Consider the following 21,062-nt stretch of genomic DNA (forward strand, 5'->3'; position numbering starts at 1 on the left):
TTTTAGAAAAATGCTTACAGGTAACAGCTTTAGCACTGGGTAAGTTCTGAATTAGGTGAGATAAAGACGTTTGTGCTAATCTTCTAGATAACCACCAGCGGGTCTAAGCAAATAACTATAATTCTTTGCAAATGAGGTCAGTTCTGCTCCCTCCAGTATCTGTACTGAAATCTGGGCTGTGATTTTCAAGGATAGGATGGGACTGGGACATGGGACTACAAGTGAAAATGCCACAAAGTTCTCTGCTTTTGCAGAGCTTCAGCCGCTTTTCTTGAATGAATACTCCTTGGTGGCTGCAAGCCTTTGGATAGTTTCCAGAGCTCTGAAAAAGTTGATTCTCACAGTTCTTGCCAGTTTTTTTCAGTGCTTTTGTGGATGAGAAGCCCTTTACAGTTCCTTATTTCCCCATTTTGGCTGCCTCATAGAAATTTGACCATCCACTTCTTCATTAACCTTACTGCTAATCTCAATTGGAAGCAGAGAAGGCAACCAACATAATATGTGCAAACTTGAAAACATGGAACGCATATATGTACATACATTATGATTATGAATACTTCTCTCATCAATTTATTTTAATAAACCTACTGATATTATAAATGAAAGTAATTTGCTATATTGAATCTTTTTCATTTGTTTTTCTTTGATTAGACTCTACAGGGTGTTCTCCAAATGATAGCACAACAATACATTACACTGGTGCAAAAATAATTGCATTACTTTCAATGGCAAAAACTGCAATTACTTTTGCACTAACCTAATAAATAATAGAGCTATAATTTTTTTTAAACTCTACTTTTTTCACACTAATTCAGAGAAAATCAAGGGGTGTCTCTTTGTGATTTTAGAACTCATGCATCAAAGTGACAGAGTGGAAAGTTAGAAAATAATGCTCTACTCCCTAGAGCCTGCCTCCAGGTCAGGGCCAGATGGCCCTTGTTCTCTCCTCTGTAAGCAATTGGAGCACTTCTGACCACAGCTGCACTATGGAGGGAAACGTTCAGTGAATGGATGTGTGAAATAAAAACCTAAAGAAAGCTTCCTTCAGCAAGTTTAGACAGGTCCTATCTCTGATTTGTGAGCTAAGAAAAGAAAAGAAAAAGAACATGGTCTCTGAGTCCTCAGGTAATGGCATGTATGCAAGCTTATTTTCCATTGCTAACACCGAAACTAAATGACATGCACACAATCAAACCCATATTACAAACTGTCTTGAAATGACTGTACTGTCAAATAAAGAAAGAATCCATGTTAACTACCAAAAACGAATATGTTAAACATTTTATGTCATTTTAAAGAAATAAAGTAAAATTTTATCTGTTGCCTTTCATATCATTGAATATACATCGAACAACTAGTGTGCAACAGGCCTGTTTCAAGTTGCTGAAGGTTAGAGCTGTCAAATAAAATATAAGATGTCTAATTACATTTGAATTTCAGATTAAAAATAAAGTTTTAGTTGAGCTTGGTTGCATGGGACATATATACTAAAATTAATTGTTTAACTGAAATTCAATTTTAAATGCACACTTTTTTTTTTATTTGCTAAATTTGCCAAGTTTACTGGGGGATACAACTGTGATTAAGATATGAATACTGGCTGCTGTTTTGAATATTATCAGGTAGGAAGAGGAGTAATTCGATACAGAGTTAGAATATAGAAATTTTCAATCAATGAGTTGCTTCAGAGGCTATAAAACCACTTTTTAGGGTGGTCAGAAAAAGTTTTTGAAAATAGAGATGCAATGCCTACATTAAACATTGAGTTATCAATTAGAGGAAAATTGTAAGGGAAAGAATGCTTCGGAAAGAAAGAATAGCTTGCATAAGCTCTCAAAAGCATAAAAGAACCTCCTTGAAAAATTATAATTAATTCATAATTACAGAGCTTTGGGCAGCAGGTGGAAATTTGATATACAAGTTCTAAAATCTCATATAGATGAGATAAGCAAAGTCAGAAAGACAGAGATGAATGCCATATTCAATGAATTATATATAAAAAGGAAATTGGTGACCACATTTCCATAGTTAACTAGCTTACTTCAGTTAGTTTTCTTTCAGCTTTCAGAAGAAAAGTGATTTTGATTTTTTAAATTAATTTATCACCATTATTGTTTTTGTTTTGCCTAATTTCCCCTCACTAGGAGGCTGTTTTCAACAAATACATCCTAACATTCCATACACAAGGTATAAGTCATGGGGGCAACGTCTCAGTCAACACTTTTATCTGGCAAATTTTTGCAGTGTTTATCAATTTTTTATTATGCAGGAAATTGCTTTTTACTGCTTTGGAAAAATATGTTTATTTTGTAGGTGAAGCATCAATTCCTATTTTAAGATTAGAGAAAATGTGTTTATTTTCTTCCTCAAAGTCTTTAGGCATCGTTTCTCTCTACCTGCTTAGATAGCCAATGTGCTCATGGGAAGCACTAAACCAAGCAGGTGAAGTGCTTCTACCAAATAAGAGTTGCTTCTGCAACAGGCTGGAGGAGGCAGTATTTCCAGTGTAACACATTTGCTGAGAGTACCAGTGAAACAAGAATCATGGAATCATTGAGCATTAGATCTGCAAGGACCCTTGAGACAGTTCATGCCTTGTTTTTAATTGAGAAAATGGTGGCTTTGAGCAGTTTATTGATTTCTCCAAAGTCACACAGCTAGTTGCCGTCAAAATCAGAACTAGTACCTAGTTCTTCTGTCCTCTGCATAGTGCTTTGTGTATTACCTTTCTTACCCAAAAACTTCCCAGATCTCAGTATTACCAGGGCTGGAATGGCGGATTTTCAAAGATGGTCTAATGACAAGAGCAACAGAGAAATGGGGGGAAAGATAGCATCAGGGAAGAGCAGACAGAGAAGCTCAGTGTTCCAGAACTTAGGGCGCACTAGAACCACAAACACAGAAGACACAGACAGCAGCTGGGGAAGAGTCCCTACCAAGATCCAGCACGTAGTCGGTCTCTAAAGGCTCAGCATCTCATGCCAACTGGGCAGGGTACCAGGAAAAACAACTGCTTGCAAGCCGTAGTCCAGAGACACGCAGAAGGAATATGGAAGCTTGAAATCTGTGGTCAGTGAGAAGCAATGCCCACAAACCAGGACCATAGTGAATAGATACACTCATTCATGCAGTGACTGGCTGAAAAACAGACCTAAGGCTCTGGCTGGCTGAAAGGCTCCTCTGAAGCCTCCTGGATCTGCTCTTTCTGTCTTAAGAGAAACTCGTTTCATCTGAGCAGAGTGAGAAAGAGGTAACTATTATTAAATCTGTTCATATACCTCACACTTATGGAGCATCTATGAGCATGTTTTTCACTTTACATTAATTCTAACCAAAATTTATTATGCTTGCTATTATTATCTTCATTTTACAGACGAGGAAATGGAGCCTGAAAGATTTTCAATATTTTATCCCAGGTCACATAATTGTAAGGCAACTCAAATCTAATTCTGCTTAAGGCCAAATCTCAGTTATTTTCCACTTTGCGTGGTGAATCGATCCTGACAGGAGAATGGGAGTGAGGTGAGCGTGGTGCCCGGTAGAGGCAGCCCCACTGAATTATAGGGGAGGTGGAGCCAGAGCTTGGTCTACAGTAATAGGGGTGGAGTTGAGGAATTGAGGATGAGGATGGAACTGGAGCATTAAATGAGTCCTACATATCCAGGGAGGATGTCCACTTTTGAGGCTGGAACATATTTCAGGGCTTATCAAGAAATGTTCATCTTGGCCAGGCGCAGTGGCTCATGCTTGTAATCCCAGCACTTTGGGAGGCCGAGGCGGGCAGATCACCTGAGGTTAGGAGTTCCAGGCAAGCCTGGCCAACATGGAGAAATCCCGTCTCTACTAAAAATACAAATATTAGCCAGGCATGGTGGTGGGCGCCTGTAATCCCACCTACTCAGTAGGCTGAGGCAGGAGAATCTCTTGAACCCAGGAGGCAGTGGTTGCAGTGAACAGAGATCACGCCACTGCACTCCAGGCTGGGTGACATAGCACGACTCTGTCTCAAAAATAAATAAATAAATAAATAAATAAATAAATAAATAAAATAAATATGCATCTTAGAGAATCATGAGGCCCTCTTGTGCTGCAACCAGCTCATGTGAACTTGTGAGAGGTGGTGTTACATTTACAGGAGTTTTTCCAGCTGGTTCTTAAATACGGCCATTATTAAATTATATAAACAAAGCTACAATTAAATTGATTGTACCAAAACCAAGGTAAATATTCAAAGCTCATTGTTTTCTAGTGATTTTTACTCTATTTTGCTCTTCTGGGTGTGCTAGAGCTATTTATGTCTCTTATTTCTGCAGTGAAAAGGGCCTGCTGCTTACTGTACCTCTCTTCCCAGCGCTCTATGCTCCATCACTTCACATGAGTAGCAGAAACTTCACCATGATGGCAGTATTTAAACAACAGAAATTAACAAATGCTATACACTGCGGCTTGATTGTTGTTTTGTGTACTGCCTAGTTTCAGGGAACTGCTTTCGAAAAATGTAAGGCAGATTAAGTAAAAGTGTATTATATCTTCCATTACTTTGTAAATAGCAAGAAATATTGTCAAATAATAGTTGATTTACAACTATTACTTGGCTATGAATATAAGATACAAGAGTTTGGAAAAACTAAATAAAAATCTTTCTGTGAAAACCAATTGGCTACATAAAATTTACAATAAAGATGATGTATTGTTTATTGCTATTTATAGATTATATGGCATACTTTTATATATCAATAAAATATTTTAAAATTGATCTACCTATACCTACATACACATTTTATTTTTTTCTGGAGGGCCAGTTGTTACATATTTAGCAGTCCATCACAGGATGAGGGTGGTGATCAAATTACTGAGGTAAGTGCTACACGATGGCACCAGTCAACGTACAAATATCAGAAGTGGAATGGAGTCAGTAGACAAAGCAGAAGCTGACCACAGTGTTTAAAAGCCCTTGTATTATTTCTTGCAAAGAAGCTGCATCAATAGTGATGGTCTTATCAATGTGGCCTTTTAGTGGAAGTCTCTCTTGGCATCATAAGTAGGTACTTTCAGAAACAGAACAGAATATTTGAGGTTGGAGAGATTCAGTAATGCTTATGGACATTCACCAAAACCATAAGATCAAGGCAAATGGGGAATTGGAGGAGAGATTATGAAAATCCACGTCTCTATTACTGCATTTGCATGGAGTTGGACACATTTACATAGATAAAGTCGCCTGCCTTCCAATTATTCAAATGCAGAACTCTGGTAAATATATGCATTCCCCTTATTTTTATCTTGATTTATTAATCTTAGCCAATATAAGTCAACAGGAAGTTGGTTTTCTAGATATGATGCATCTCAGATGAATTATAATTCCACATGCATTTTTCATTAAACCCTTCCTGTTCATAGAAACACTTTTGTTTATGTATAAAATTTCTCATGCAGTTTTATTAAAAATTGAGCTTCTCTCTTCATTTATCTATGGAGTGATATTGAAGAAAACTGTCACTTAAAAATCATTCTATTGCTGTGTAAACTCCAGCAACTTTTCATACTGTACTCTGCACACTTTATTTCTCAGGCCTGGTAACCTTTCTTCATTAGATTCCAAGTCACTCCATCTTCTATGATGTGAGTTGCTTTACTGGAAGATTTATTTTCTTCCCCAAGACTTAAGAATTTTCTTTACCAAGTTAGGAGACTTTTTGATAATGTATTTATCTTAAAGATTAGCTGCTTTAAAGCAATTGGTTTTATTCAAAATCAGTTTTGTCAAATAGATAACTTTTCTGTTTCATATATGATAATTAAAAGAAAAACACTCATTTTTCTGAAAGCTTTGGGGGGAAATAACAAAAGTAAGGATAGATCTAAAGTATTTTGTTGAATAAAGTCAATCATATGCAGAGAATTATAGCCATGAGAATGAATGCATTTTCTATGGCAAATAAGCAATGATAAAGCCATTCAATTAATATAATTTTATTCTCTCCCCAGATAATTGAGCTATACTATCACAGGTATATGCCCTTACCTCCATGCAGGACTAGCTATGTTATAAACACCACAGATTGTGAGGAACTCACAAATTAGATACAGAGGGGTGATGTATTCTCTGTCATGAAGATATTAAATACAACACAAAATTGGATTATATGACAACAGACTTATTTATCAAAAGCATTGAATTAGGCCTCAGATTCCTGTTATAGGAAAGGCATTTTCATAAATTCAACTGCTTGAAAGTACATACTAGCGAAATATTTAGTGGATTTATGACTAGCTAGAGTGTTGATTCCAACAGTACCATGTGTCATTTATTACATATGGCTTTATTTTGGAATGAGGGTTCATCTTTTCTTTCTTTCTTTTTCTTTGTTCTTTTTTTTTTTTTTTTTTTTTTTGAGACACAGCCTTACTCTGCATCCAGGCTAGAGTGCAGTGGCAGTGGCAAGATCATGGCTCACTGCAGCCTTTACCTCCTGGGCTCAAGATATCCTCACACCTCAGCCCCCTGAGTAGCTGGGACTACAGGTGCACACCACCATGCATGGCTAATTTTCGTATTTTTTGTAGAGATGGGGTTTAGCCATATTGCCCAGGCTGGTCTCAAACTCCCGAACTCAAGCGATTCTCCTGTCTCAGTCTCCCAAAGTGCAGAAATTACAGGCATGAGCCACTGGGCTGATGGCTCATCTTTTCAATAAGATTGCAAGGCTCACCAGGTCAGGGCTTTGTCATAAATGTCTTTATATCTTCTGCATATTGTACATTGCCTGGCTGATACATCCGGAAAAGAAGGATACTTACTACTTAAGATTAGTGTCATACCAGTCTGTTAATAAGGTAGTGTAAAGAGATACAAGTAACATAAAATGTAAAATATGCCTTTTATCTTTCTTGGAAAAAAATCAAACTCTACTAGCAGAGTACTAACTTCATTTCTAGGCTAAGAAGGGGCCTGAGCCATTGCACAAATATCAGACAAGAGTCACAAAGTAACCTGAGGGCAATATACAGTTGAAATTGTCAAAAAAACCAAAGCACTTACTGGTATGTGACCATACCAATACAGTATGAAGAGAGGGCTTCTTTTTGTTCTGAAAAGCAGATTAAGCAGTTGGCCACTTTGAATTGTGTAAGAAAATAATATAATATCCTTTGCTTGTTCCTAACCTAATCAAATGATTTCATTGCTTGAGATCAGAGGGTTGTTTCTGCATGGACAGTGTCGGCATACACCTGTGGCAGATTCCAGAGTTGCAAGAAAAGGCTTTCTGAAAATCCAACCCTGTCTTAATTGAGACTGGAAATTACACTCTTAATAATGTTTCCTCTGTAATAAATGTTAGCTGCTGCCTACCGCACTCCTTTACAATTCAACGGATCTTATGTGATGTAATTTAGTTCTTGAAATCCATAGGTACTAGTGATGCTTGTTTACCAGATTGTCTCTACTCTGAGGGGAAAATGAAGTGTCGCAGGATACATGTAGTATTGATTAATCAGAAGAGAAAGTTACAAAGAAGAGAGAGTGGTACAAGACCCTCAAGGAAAAGAAGTATTCTAATAATTAAGAAACACCTAATATTAAATATTTTTTCCTTTACTCATAGAAGTAAATATATGCACTTTCTAACTTTTATTATTCTAGAGTTTGATGAAGTCTAGAGATAGAAATTAAAAATAGTATTTAGTTCTTTCAGAATGTGTTATTATATGAAGGAAAGCAAGCCTTCTTGTTATGCAGAAAAGAAGTTAATGAAAAATAAGCTGTTAAATCTTCTTAATTGTTTAGTATTGATTAATAAGCTGTAAATAATTATGGTGGTGATATTAACTGATGCAATCACAGGACAATAAATTTATGCAGGATTTTGCAAAATACAACTCCAAGTGTGCTTTAGAAATAAAACAATGGCCTCTAGGTTATTTACTTTCATAGAAAACAAAATATACTCCAAACAAGTTTAATTATAAGATCAAAATTATCATTTTAATGGATAAATTTTTTCCTCATTAAATGATTTTAAGTATTTGTCTTAGTTTATTGAGTTACTTTATTTTGGATCTAAATTGTAACCTATCATTTAGAGGCATTTATGTCATTTATCAGCCTAAAAGCAGAAGGTATTCTCTAGCATAATGCTATATATGTCACATTTAAATTATTTCTATATTTTTATAATCCATAATAAAATTGTTCTCATCTGAAAAGTAATACTGTATGGTGTAGTTCAAAATATTTTCCCAGAAAAAAATTATTTATTGAATCGTTCCTCCATTTATTCCACCAATATTTATTTCATGCTTGTTGTACTACTCGTGCTAAACACTATTAGGAATTCATAGTGAACAAAACGGTAGCCTAAGGAGGAAACAGACAAATGAAACAACAGAAAAGCACAATGATAATAATATGGGTCGGATATGGTGAGACAAAAATAGGAGCATAGTTTTTTAGATTAAAAAAGGGTTTGAAAAGCCTTACCAAAGACAATGTTTGAACTGAATACTGAAAGATAAAAAATAGCCAAGAAGAGTCACAGGGAGGATGGAGGGAAGAGTCTGGGCGAAGCCTACTTCCCATTCACCATCCACCCAATCCCCAGGGCCAGCGCGTGTGACCTCATGACCCATCAGCTATGGGGGAAAGAAGAAGTAAGAATCAGTGACTTCATTCTGGAGTTGGGGTGTTTTCTGTAAGAAATACCTCTTAGAGCAAGACAAAAAGTTTTGGTTTGTAGATTTTAATTTCGTATTATTTGTAAAGCATTTTTATGCAAATGCTTGTTGAATAAACAAATTGAAACTCAGGAAATCTGGCTGAACTGGAGAGCTAAAGCTTGGGATTATCAACATATTCCTGGCTATAAAACCTCAGGGAGAGTTGAAATCACTGAGGCATGTACCCAGCCCCATGGAGACACCAAAAAAGGTTGCACAGAGACAGAAATCACAGAAAAGGAAAGAGATGTGGTAATGGAGAAGGCATGAATCCAACCACAGTGATTTTAGGAGGTTTGGTGATTAAAGGGAGTTGAGAATTTAAGGATAGTGTGAACTGTGAACTACCCACAATCTCTAATTTTATTAGATTTGGTTTATGATGGAAGATATAAATCATAGGAGGGCTGAGGGGAATTATCCTGTACAATAAAATGTTTTAATATATAAGAGATGCCATCAAAGAAACAAGAGTGCACATTCTCAATTTCATGTTAAGGAATTACCTTTGATCACATAATGTTTGCACCTTTTTTTTTTTTACTATTATTATTATTATTATATTATTATTATACTTTAGGCTCTATGGTACATGTGCGCAATGTGCAGGTAAGTTACATATGTATACATGTGCCATGCTGGTGCGCTGCACCCACCAACTCGTCATCTAGCATTAGGTATATCTCCCAGTGCTATCCCTCCCCCCTCCCCCCACCCCACAACAGTCCCCGAAGTGTGATGTTCCCCTTCCTGTGTCCATGTGTTCTCATTGTTCAATTCCCACCTATGAGTGAGAATATGCGGTGTTTGGTTTTTTGTTCTTGCGATAGTTTACTGAGAATGATGATTTCCAATTTCATCCATGTCCCTAGAAAGGACATGAACTCATCATTTTTTATGGCTGCATAGTATTCCATGGTGTATATGTGCCACATTTTCTTAATCCAGTCTATCATTGTTGGACATTTGGGTTGGTTCCAAGTCTTTGCTATTGTGAATAATGCTGCAATAAACATACGTGTGCATGTGTCTTTATAGCAGCATGATTTATAGTCCTTTGGGTATATACCCAGTAATGGGATGGCTGGGTCAAATGGAATTTCTAGTTCTAGATCCCTGAGGAATCGCCACACTGACTTCCACAAGGGTTGAACTAATTCAACAACCCTTCATGCTAAAAACTCTCAATAAATTAGGTATTGATGGGACGTATCTCAAAATAATAAGAGCTATTTATGACAAACCCACAGCCAATATCATACTGAATGGGCAAAAACTGGAAGCATTCCCTTTGAAAACTGGCACAAGACAGGGATGCCCTCTCTCACCACTTCTATTCAACATAGTGTTGGAAGTTCTGGCCAGGGCAATTAGGCAAGAGAAGGAAATCAAGGGTATTCAATTAGGAAAAGAGGAAGTCAAATTGTCCCTGTTTGCAGATGACATGATAGTATATCTAGAAAACCCCATTGTCTCAGCCCAAAATCTCCTTAAGCTGATAAGCAACTTCAGCAAAGTCTCAGGATACAAAATCAATGTACAAAAATCACAAGCATTCTTATACATCAATAACAGACAAACAGAGAGCCAAATCATGAGTGAATTCCCATTCACAATTGCTTCAAAGAGAATAAAATACCTAGGAATCCAACTTACAAGGGATGTGAAGGACCTCTTCAAGGAGAACTACAAACCACTGCTCAAGGAAATAAAAGAGGATACAAACAAATGGAAGAACATTCCATGCTCATGGGTAGGAAGAATCAATATCATGAAAATGGCCATCCTTCCCAAGGTAATTTACAGATTCAATGCCATCCCCATCAAGCTACCAATGACTTTCTTCACAGAATTGGAAAAAACTACTTTAAACTTCATATGGAACCAAAAAAGAGCCCGCATCGCCAAGTCAATCCTAAGCCAAAAGAACAAAGCTGGAGGCATCACACTACCTGACTTCAAACTATACTACAAGGCTACAGTAACCAAAACAGCATGGTACTGGTACCAAAACAGAGATATAGATCAATGGAACAGAACAGAGCCGTCAGAAATAATGCCACATATCTACAACTATCTGATCTTTGACAAACCTGAGAAAAACAAGCAATGGGGAAAGGATTCCCTATTTAACAAATGGTGCTGGGAAAACTGGCTAGCCATATGGAGAAAGCTGAAACTGGATCCCTTCCTTACACCTTATACAAAAATCAATTCAAGATGGATTAAAGACTTAAATGTTAGACCTAAAACCATAAAAACCCTAGAAGAAAACCTTTTTCTTTTTCCATGCAAATAGAAAGGAAGAGGGAGATGAGGGGTTGGGATCCAGGAAGAGAGGGCATAGGTCAATGAGGGCATTATATATATATATATATAAAAGGCAAAGACATCAAACTTTTTAAGAGTAAGTAGTGGTAGTGCTGACAGATTTAGCAAATAAAAATACATGATGCCTAGTTAGATCTGAATTTCAGAAAACAATAAATAATATTTTAGTATACACATGTCCCATGCAATATTTGAAAGAATAGGTATTACTGAACGAGGGAAGTATTGGGAATGAGCAAACATCTGAAGTAGACATTGTAGTGAGTAGATGATTTAACTTCCTTAAAAATATATAGTAGGAGTGGCAGGTGGTGTGTGTGCCCAGAGCAGGTAGCTGGCAATGAATTTATGTTGCTTCTAGTTGCATGGTTCTGTGATTTTCTTCAGGAACATTCAACCTCATATATAAGGAGGATTCACAAACATTAGTGGTAGCTGGTAGGATTTGTGCAGAGTTGTGGTCTTGCTGGACCAAGTGTGATGGCAGAAGGTGGGTGCGAGGGAGTTGAGCATTTTCAAGAGGAGTTTTCATGAGCGAGGTGGCTTAGAAAGGCAGCAATCTCAGGAACACTACATTTCTGGTGATGAGAGAGTCCATGCTATCACCTCGAGAATGGGTAGCCGAGTGAGATTCAGTAAAATGAAACTGAGCATGAGGTGATCATAGAGGTGAGAAAACAAGTGGCTGGAAAACTTAGCTACATAGATTGGAAGTCAGTGACAGTAAAGAGAAATCTATGAACTCATACTAAAACCATGAGTGAATGAAATTATAGAGTTATTCAGCATGTAGGTAGAAGTCCGCAAATCTATAGGGATGATTTATTTAGTTTTTCTTTTGCATCAACCACAAATTCTTTCTTTCTTCTTTGAGTGGTAATGGGAAGAAAGAGAAGTTGTGCTACTTGCTACAGGAGTTCAAGACCAGCCTGGCCAACATGGTGAAACCCCGTCTCTACTGAAAATATAAAAAATTAGCCAAACTTGGTGGTGCGTGCCTGTAATCCCAGCTACTCAGGAAGCTGATGCAGGAGAATCGTTCAAACCCCCAGGGGGGCAGAGGTTGCAGTGAGTTGAGATCCTGCCACTGCATTCCAGACTGGCTGACAGAGTGAGACTCCATCTTAAAAACAAAACAAAACAAGAAGTTATGCTGCTAATGAGAACAAGCTTCTCTTTTCAATTTCTTGATGAGCACGGGATCTTAAGAAGGCATATAAGTATTTCTACGTTAACTCAAAATTGCGTTCTATAAATCGATGGCTAAAATCAACATTGTTTAATGTGTTTCATTAAGGATTTTTTTCCTGTAATGGTTAAGGATCTATTTTGGTGCTTCTCATAATCACATATTTCATTTTTCCAAGTGCGTTTATTCATTTTGAATTCCATTCTATATTTTTACTACATATTAAAAAAAACTGAAATGTAATTTCAGCATACAAATATGTTCTCAATGTAAATAGGCTTTTAAGAACTTACGTCTATACCACCAACATTAGTTGTACATCAATCTTGTGTCTTTATTTTTGTTTTTCTATCATGCTATTTGGATTTTATTTAGAGCTCCAGTTTGTCTGCTGGCAGAAAATTTTTCCTGAAAATTCTGTAAAACTCAGTCAGGGCATTGCCTTTCCATCTTTATTGTCCAGACTCTGTCGATTTAAAACTCCTGCCTTGCCACACCGGCTGTGATCTGCACTTACTTACGTTCCTGGGAGATCAAGTTGTGATCTCTATTTTGTAGGCCAAGATGGTGAAGAATACTCTTTGACACTTGTTTCCTCACAGGACCGAAGGTAGGTAGGATACCTTCAATATGTAAGTCGTCCAAATAAACTGGGTTCTGACTCCTTCAGTTTCAGACTTAACTCTCCAAGATAGCAGGATGCAAGGCCTCCTCTCATCAATACTGCCTCTTACTTACCCTACAATTTTTTCTCGACTTGTTATCCCCTTGCTAGGAGGATAACAATCTAATCTCGTGAGGATAGTGGATAGTGGCTCTCTCTGAACACATATTCTTCCAAGACTTCCTGTCTTTGATTTGAGGGTTTTTTTCTTTTTTTTTTGGCTAATCAGCCCTTTCCTAATATGACCAAAATTGTAACAAAGATAAGAAAAACAGCAGTATATAGAAATATGACTATTTAACATAACCACAAATGTATATGCATACAGATAAGGATACAGACAAACACATCTCTCTCTCTCTCTCTCGTGTGTGTGTGTGTGTGTGTGTGTGTGTGTGTGATGTCAGGTGATGTTGATAACAATGGAGAAAACATAGGCAGGGTAAAAAGGGTCTGGAGTGAGGGAGTTGGAAAATTAGGGAAGGCCTCCTGATAAGGTGAACTTTTACTGGTGACCTAAATCAAAAGGAAAACATTGACCAGGAAAAGCGTTCAAGGAAATTCCAGGAAAAGCATTCAGGCAGAGAAAACAGCATGCAAACCTCTGAGCTACCAAATCAGAATGAGCGAGAAGATAGAGACAGAGAGAGACAGAGAGAATGAATTAGGAAAAAGATTGAAGTTGTTGGAGAGGTGGGCAAATAAGGATCAGATCTTTCAAGTTCTATAACTCATTGTAAGACAGTAGTTTGATGTGAATGAAATTTCAAACCAAACATCAGAAGATTTTGAGTAGACGACTGACATGATCTGAGTTCCATTTTTAAAGAATCACTCTGGCAGTTTGCTGGAGAATTAATTGGCTCTTAATAGAGGAGCAAGGCTGGCAACGGGAGACCAATTAGCAGTTTACTGCAACAATTAAGCAGAGAAATGATAGTGGTTTCACCAAGGAGTAGCTGGTTTCAGAAATAGTTAGATTCAGGACATATTTTGAAGGCAGAGCTAACAGTATATGTTGATTGATTAGTTGTAGTTTACCGAGAACTTGCACAAGTTTTTGACAATGATTTTAATACTTTTTCAGAGGGTGATCCTTAGGCAAGTATATTTTATGAATATTTACCTTAGACTCTAGAACACATTTATTACTCATATCATAATCACTTATGTATAAAGGGCCAAGGATTTATCCAATGACAAAAGTGTCATTAATGTCTAAGCAGAAGAATGTCAGCAGATGAAACGAAGGTCAGGAATTGTGTGTAAAAGTCTTTCAGATGATGAGTGCTAACGATGTTATCAGTGCTCTGTAAGAGACTATTTCTAATGACACGCTAAAACCATTTTCCAATATAATTCTTCTTCACTGTAACTTCATCTTTAGAACTGCTAAAACTAAAATTATCATACCCAGCTTTTAAAATACTACTACTTAGCAAATAATACTTCGCTCATTTTAATGAGATATGTAACACTCCAGAAGTTGATTTAATGTAATGGGATTTGATTTTTGTTTTAAGTGTATCTTGTACACAGAAGGTCTACTTAAAATATGCACACTCCTTATATAATTTTGCAAATGTTCAGATAGACATGGAGATTTTAAAGCTATCTGTTTATCAGTTTTTAACCCCGGTCTAATTTTAAATATAGTATTTTTTAAAGTTCTAAAACATGATTAACTGATATATCTATGCATAGTATAATAATTACCACAATTGGACTAATGAACATATCCTTCACTGCACATGATTATCATTTAAGTTTAACATTTAACACTCAAGGAGCTACTCACTTAGAAAATTTCAAGTATACAATAAAGTATTAACTATGGTCACCATACTCTATATTAGACCAGAATTTACTTACTATATAACTGAAATTTTGGACCCGTTGTTGAATATCCCCCCATCCCACTTCCCACCATAATCCTCAGTCCCTGGCAAACACCATTTTACCCTCTGATTCTATTTATTGGACGATATTAGATTCCACTTATAAGTAAGATCATACAATATTTGTCTTAAAAATTATGGTACTTTTATAACTTGTATTTCTGTTGTACCTTATATGTATTGATTTAATATGTTACCTTGAGTTATTATCATAACTACTGTAAAAATGTAGATCATTGTAATTATTAATATGTTATAATGGGGAAACTGAAATTTGAAGTGATTAATTGATTTACTCAGTCATTTAGATAGTAAGAGTTTTATCCAAGATGTGAATCACAATATTGTGACTTGAAGTTCTCCAAAGAAACACTGCCCAACAATTTTCAAGTGGAGAGTATCCTGGGGACAAAGCGTCTTCATTAGAATGATCTCAAAGTGGCAGGTCTCATGATTGATGGACTGAGGAGGTCAAGAACGTATTTAGATGTGACCACAATGAGGTAGCTTTCTGGAGAGAAGAGACATCTTGCATAGTGTAAATGTTTTGTCAGATGATGAAACTTACACTAGACTGATACAATAAATTGCAAATAAATAACAGGACCAGGATCCAAACTCATTTTCTCCGATTGCAAATTCTACAGCATTTCTATCGGACTCTCTTCTACTAACCTTAAATTAAATATGTATGGATTACATTTAAGTAGTTCATAGAGACTTCAAATTGAACATACACACACATACACACAAATTTCTATGCACACGTGTAATAGAAGAGTACCAAATATTCTTGAAGAAGCACATGATAACTATGTAGTCATAAAAATGCTGCTCTAAAATGGTTCCAGTGAAATATGAAGATCTAGAGAAAGCTGGGAAGTGATACTTTTACTTTGTTGTCATTGTTGCTATTAGAGTGCTGTGTTCTATCCTATGCCCCACAGTGTAAGAGGGTTGTGAAAGTACACAGCACAGCAGCAAAAATCATTAAAAGACAGGAAAACAGCGTCTATGAGGTTGGCCTAAGGAAAGTAGCCCTGATGAAGATGCAGAAGATGGAAGTTCACATTTTAAAAGTACCCTCACTCATCTCAAGAAAAATGTGATGATATCGATACGGACAGGAGGCAGGGAAATTCTGGGTAGAAAAGGGTGGGGTCCCTGGTGAAACCCCACGCTCAAGCCTGGACCCACAGCCCAAAGTGAGAACATGTATTCCTGTTTTCTCACCTTAATGTTGCCTTTTCCAGAACTACCCTGGCACACCCTGCCTCCCATCCTGTACCCATAAAAACCCCAGGCCCCACCGGCATAGTGGCAGAGTGGCAGAGAAGGGGAGAAGAGAAGAGGCAGCTGGACATCAGAGAGAAGTAGTTTGATTTCAGAGGAATGGCTTGTCGGTGGGACTTAGGGGAAGAGTTCGGCCAGGGGCAGTCAGATCCAGGGGGAAGACCACCTTCCCGCTCCACCCCCTTTCCAGCTCTCCATCCCTCTGAGAGCCACTTTCATTGGCAATAAAATGTCCCGCATTTACCATCTTCAATTCACTCATGTGACCTAATTGTTCCTGGACGCTGAACAAGAACTCGGGATATACAGGGCTGTCACACTGAGCTGTTAAACACTTAACTGTCTGCGGAGAGCAAAGCTAAAAGAGCGCACTGGGATGGCAGACAGCAAAGCTAAAAGAGCACTGGGATGTCAGGGGTTGTGGGCACCACCCTAGGTGCTGCCGCAGGGCTGGCACAGGCTTCCTTCCTGCTGGTGCCCCAAGGCACTCTCCCGGCTCCTCTACCAGCTCACCTGCGTGCTCCCTCTCCTGTGAGGGGCTGAGAGCTGCAAGCTGAGTAGAGGAGACACCCTCTTCGTGAGTCCTGCGAAGGGTCAAGGGAACTATCCTGTTTCAATATTTTCTGCCTTTATGTTAAAATTAGAAAAACATGTTTAAATTAGCAACATGTATGCTTCCTGTTGGTAAAACATTTCACATACTGAGAAAATCGTAAAGCCTTTTTGTTTGTGGCATTTTATGGTGTAAATAACAACAACAAAAAAGATAACCAAATGGGGGTTGGATAAAATGTTCTGATAATGTTGTTTTTGAATTTGATACCAATAAGGTGGTGAGACACAAGGACTCGGTTTTAGCTCTCACACGTTCTCACATATTATAAAATCTTATGTGTCATTTTTTAACGTGGTATCATTTTTTAGCACAGCTATTTTAAAATGACTTTTTAGGCTCTGTTTCTTTCATGTATTTTTCTTTTACTTAATGGACTACTTTTTAGAGCAGTTTTAGATTCACAGCAAAACTTTAGTGAAAAGTAGCAAGATTTCCCATATAGTCCCTGCCTCCTCATACATTTGTGACAACTGATGAACCTACTTTGACATATCATTATCACCTGAAGTCCACAGTTTAAATTAGGGTTCACTCTTGGTGTTTTAAATTCTGTGGGATTTGTAAACATGAAACTCCTGCATGTGCAACAGGTGAAATAAAAGCATATTTTTCTGAGACCAAGGGTCAAGTGTCAAGCCACCTCTACTATCCCTGACCCCAGAAGTAGTGACTCCCGGCACTCTAGGAAACCTTCCAACTATGGTGCCAGTTTTAAAAAACACTCTTGTAGGGCAAAGTACTCTATCTGGAGTCAGACATATCTGGATATGGCATTTCTCTAGCTCTGTGACTTTGAGTCACTTTAAATTTTCATGTTTCATTTTCTGTATTTCCAAAATAGAAATCATACTCAAACCTCACAGGTTTCTGGGAAGGATTTAAATGAGGGACCATATATGTAATATTTACCATAACACCTGGCACAATTAGTAATTCAGTAAATCCTAGATTTCCCTAAACTTTCTAAACCTTACATTAATTGAGACTAACTTCATTAATGCTAACTCTATTTTCTCTGTAGAACAATGGTGAAAGTATATGACAAAACTGCATTAACAAGTTTTAAAAAACAGAAATGAGCAATATTTATTATTACTATTACTATTATCAACAGAAGTCATGAAATACCCCAAAAGGCCAACCTCAAAAACAGGTTAATTTTGATATGAGGTAGATATGCTAATAAATCTCAGATAATTTTTTTGAAAATGACCAGAGAGCTGAAATTTGCATTATTATTTACAAAAACTATCTGTAGATCTTTAAATTTATCATCCTATATCCTGCCTAAGCTCTTTCCAAGTGAGGTTATTTCTGCATGTGAAAAATAGAGAAGACAAAAACGTTTCTATTAGTCTCATGAGCATAAGTGACACCCCCAGTAAGTTAAGGAGATACGTTTAGCCATTATCTTATGGCACATAGCAGTTTGCTTAAAGTGCATGCCTATAAATGTGAGATCCAAAAGTTTATGCCTATATATGGCTTGTTATTCTGTTATTTGACTGAATACATTTGAATGCTATGCCACATTTTATTTATCTTATTTCTCTAATATTAAAAGAATTTATTTTCTTCTTTACCATCCAGTCTGTGTGAACATAACAAGAACAAAGATTTAGTGATTATAAAAAGCATTCAGATTCATGTTTGTGATGGAGTACATATCTTCTCATTATCCTTTGTGTAGATTTGCAGGATTATACAATAAATTATGTAATTTTACTTGGTCTTCAGTTAATTCTATTAGAAGCCAAGATTATAATTTACAATGCAGTGAATTAATGTTGGAGTGTTTTGTTGTGATTTTTAGCTTACCATAAATAATCATCTCTATATTATCTTACATTGACTTCTCATAAAAGATTAATGTAGAGTTAGTGACAGCGGGATTCTCATCGAATACAAATCCCATAAAAATTTATGCTTCTCAAGCTGTAAATTGAGACTCCAAAAGGCACTTCTGATTTACATCTGTTATCTCTCATTATAAAACTTCCAGTTCTGCTTCAAACACATACATGAGGGGCACAGACACATTTGGTGTAAAAAGCAAGAAGTGTGAGAAAATGTCTTCAGTGTAATATACTGTTTAGGATAATGCGTTCATACTTTTTGTTAACATGAATCTGGGAATATTGAAGCGACCATGAATCCAGGTACATTGATAATAGTGAAACACCCTCACATCTCAGTGTCTTCTAAAAGACACCCGCTATGTAAGTTCACATGGCATGAACTGATTTGATAAATAAAATAAAAATAACATGCAATATTGTTAGACATTTTAGCTTGGAAATGATCTAATCAACTGGTCCACATTAATGCATTTTTGCCACAAAAGTTATAAATTATACATAATCCAGCATAACATTAAAACATTAACATAATTTAACAATACTTATCTATCACTTGCTAAATAAAAAGCTGAAGGCTTCCTATCTGACAAATTTGACTTTTCTGCTGTTTTATATGCTAGCATAAATTTATTGTTAAAAACATTTCAATACTGTCAATTCTAAATTTTTTGTCAATTAAGTAAGGAAATATCGACTTGTTCACATAGTTTGCATATTTTACCATCAACAAAAACCTTGTCTTGCACTCTATATTGTAATAAAGTTCTGTGCCAAAATATGTCTGTCCTCAAAGTATATTATGTAAATAGAGTGAAAGATGTCATCTGTTTTGCACTTCCCCTGGGTTTTATACACCTTTAACTTCATAAAGTAGAGTTCTACAAAACTTTCTTTTCTATAGAATGTTGTAGGAAATGATTTACCACTTTACTGTAAGCTTGTCTGGCTGGTAGACAAAAGAAAGGAATTATTACCCTGCTTCCCACACCACACCACTATCATCTACTTGTTAAGAATGCTCCAGGGCGGGTGCCACCACCTTATGTTGTGGTGCTTTTAGACTGAGGACCATATGTGGTGCTATCCCAGGAAACAGCAGGGTTCAGTTACAGGGTTGTGTGTGTGTGTGAGTGTGTGTGTGTGTGTGTGTGCACGCACATATCTGTTTCTCTAACAGCCCCTACATTTATGCATCATTGCCATCAGTGCTATATATTTAGTATAATTAACGTGTTTTTGTGCACTTGTTAAGTATGCTGCGTAGAGTTGTTTATACGCATCTCAAGATTCACAGAATTATAATGTAAAATGCAACCTTTTGTATTATATAGCAGTATCACCCACAAATATATTTGAACATCAACCAAATTTATTTTGGAAAAGATGAAAAAGATTTTACTCCACAGATAGTTTTCCAGCTAAAGAGGTGCCCTTGAGGGCGTGTACTTTATCTTCTCTTATAGGCAGAAGAATATGAATTGAAGGCAAGAGTGTAGACTCCACCGTGTCTACTATGAAAATGTCCATGGTCCAGTGGCCCATAACCTATGAAGTTACACTAAACATCTCTAGTACATTCCCGGTATATGAATTTAAATTTATTTGAACCTATAGTATGTATTCTAAAGCTATTACTCTCTGATCTCCAGGCTAATACAAAGATAAGGGGGGAGCTTACAGCAAAAGTACTGAGAATTTCTGCTTCCTCACAATCAGAATCTTGGAAAACCATGAAGAATACTTTGGAGGTATATTCACTTTGGATTTGAAAATATCAGTATGAAATCATGACTACTGTCATAGGCTGAAAATGGCTTAGAAGTATATAGTCACTTCCTGAGGAATCCGTATTACATTAAATGGCTTTCTAAAAATATAGTCATTTCCTAAGGAATGTGTAAGTATTACATTATATGGCAAACCAGGGACTATTACCTTATATAGCAGAGGAGAGGATTATGCTGAGGATCATGAGAGCAGGCACTTACCCAGACCCCCCCCCCCGGACCATCGTGCTTGGATTCTTGTAAGCCCATGCTGATCAGATGCAGAGCAATTTGGGCATCAAAATGAAGGTGCAATGGATTGTAAAACTATTGAAATATACATACATTTAAGTCCATACTGATTACAGATAAAAAGAAAGACAGAAAGACAGACATGAGAGAGAACTAGGGGAAATTCTGATATTCAGCCACACAGGGAGGAACAGACCACGTGAAGGTGGAGGCACCAATTGGAGTGACGCTGCCACAAGCTGAGGAATGTCGACAACCACCAAAAGCAAGAAGAGGCAAGATGGGTAGCACCCTATCAGTTCTGGAGGAAGTGAGGCCCTGCTGACACCTGGACTTGTGACTTCTGGCTTCTAGAACTATGAGAAAATAAATTTTGTTTGTTTTAAGACAGTTTGTCGTAATTTATTACAGTAGCATCCTTCAGTGTGGCATCCAGTTGAATGGAATATAGAATAATAGAGATCTATGGAATATAG

Source organism: Pongo pygmaeus, chromosome 14 (genome assembly GCF_028885625.2).
Source record: "Pongo pygmaeus isolate AG05252 chromosome 14, NHGRI_mPonPyg2-v2.0_pri, whole genome shotgun sequence".
In the NCBI taxonomy this organism is placed as follows: domain Eukaryota; kingdom Metazoa; phylum Chordata; class Mammalia; order Primates; family Hominidae; genus Pongo; species Pongo pygmaeus.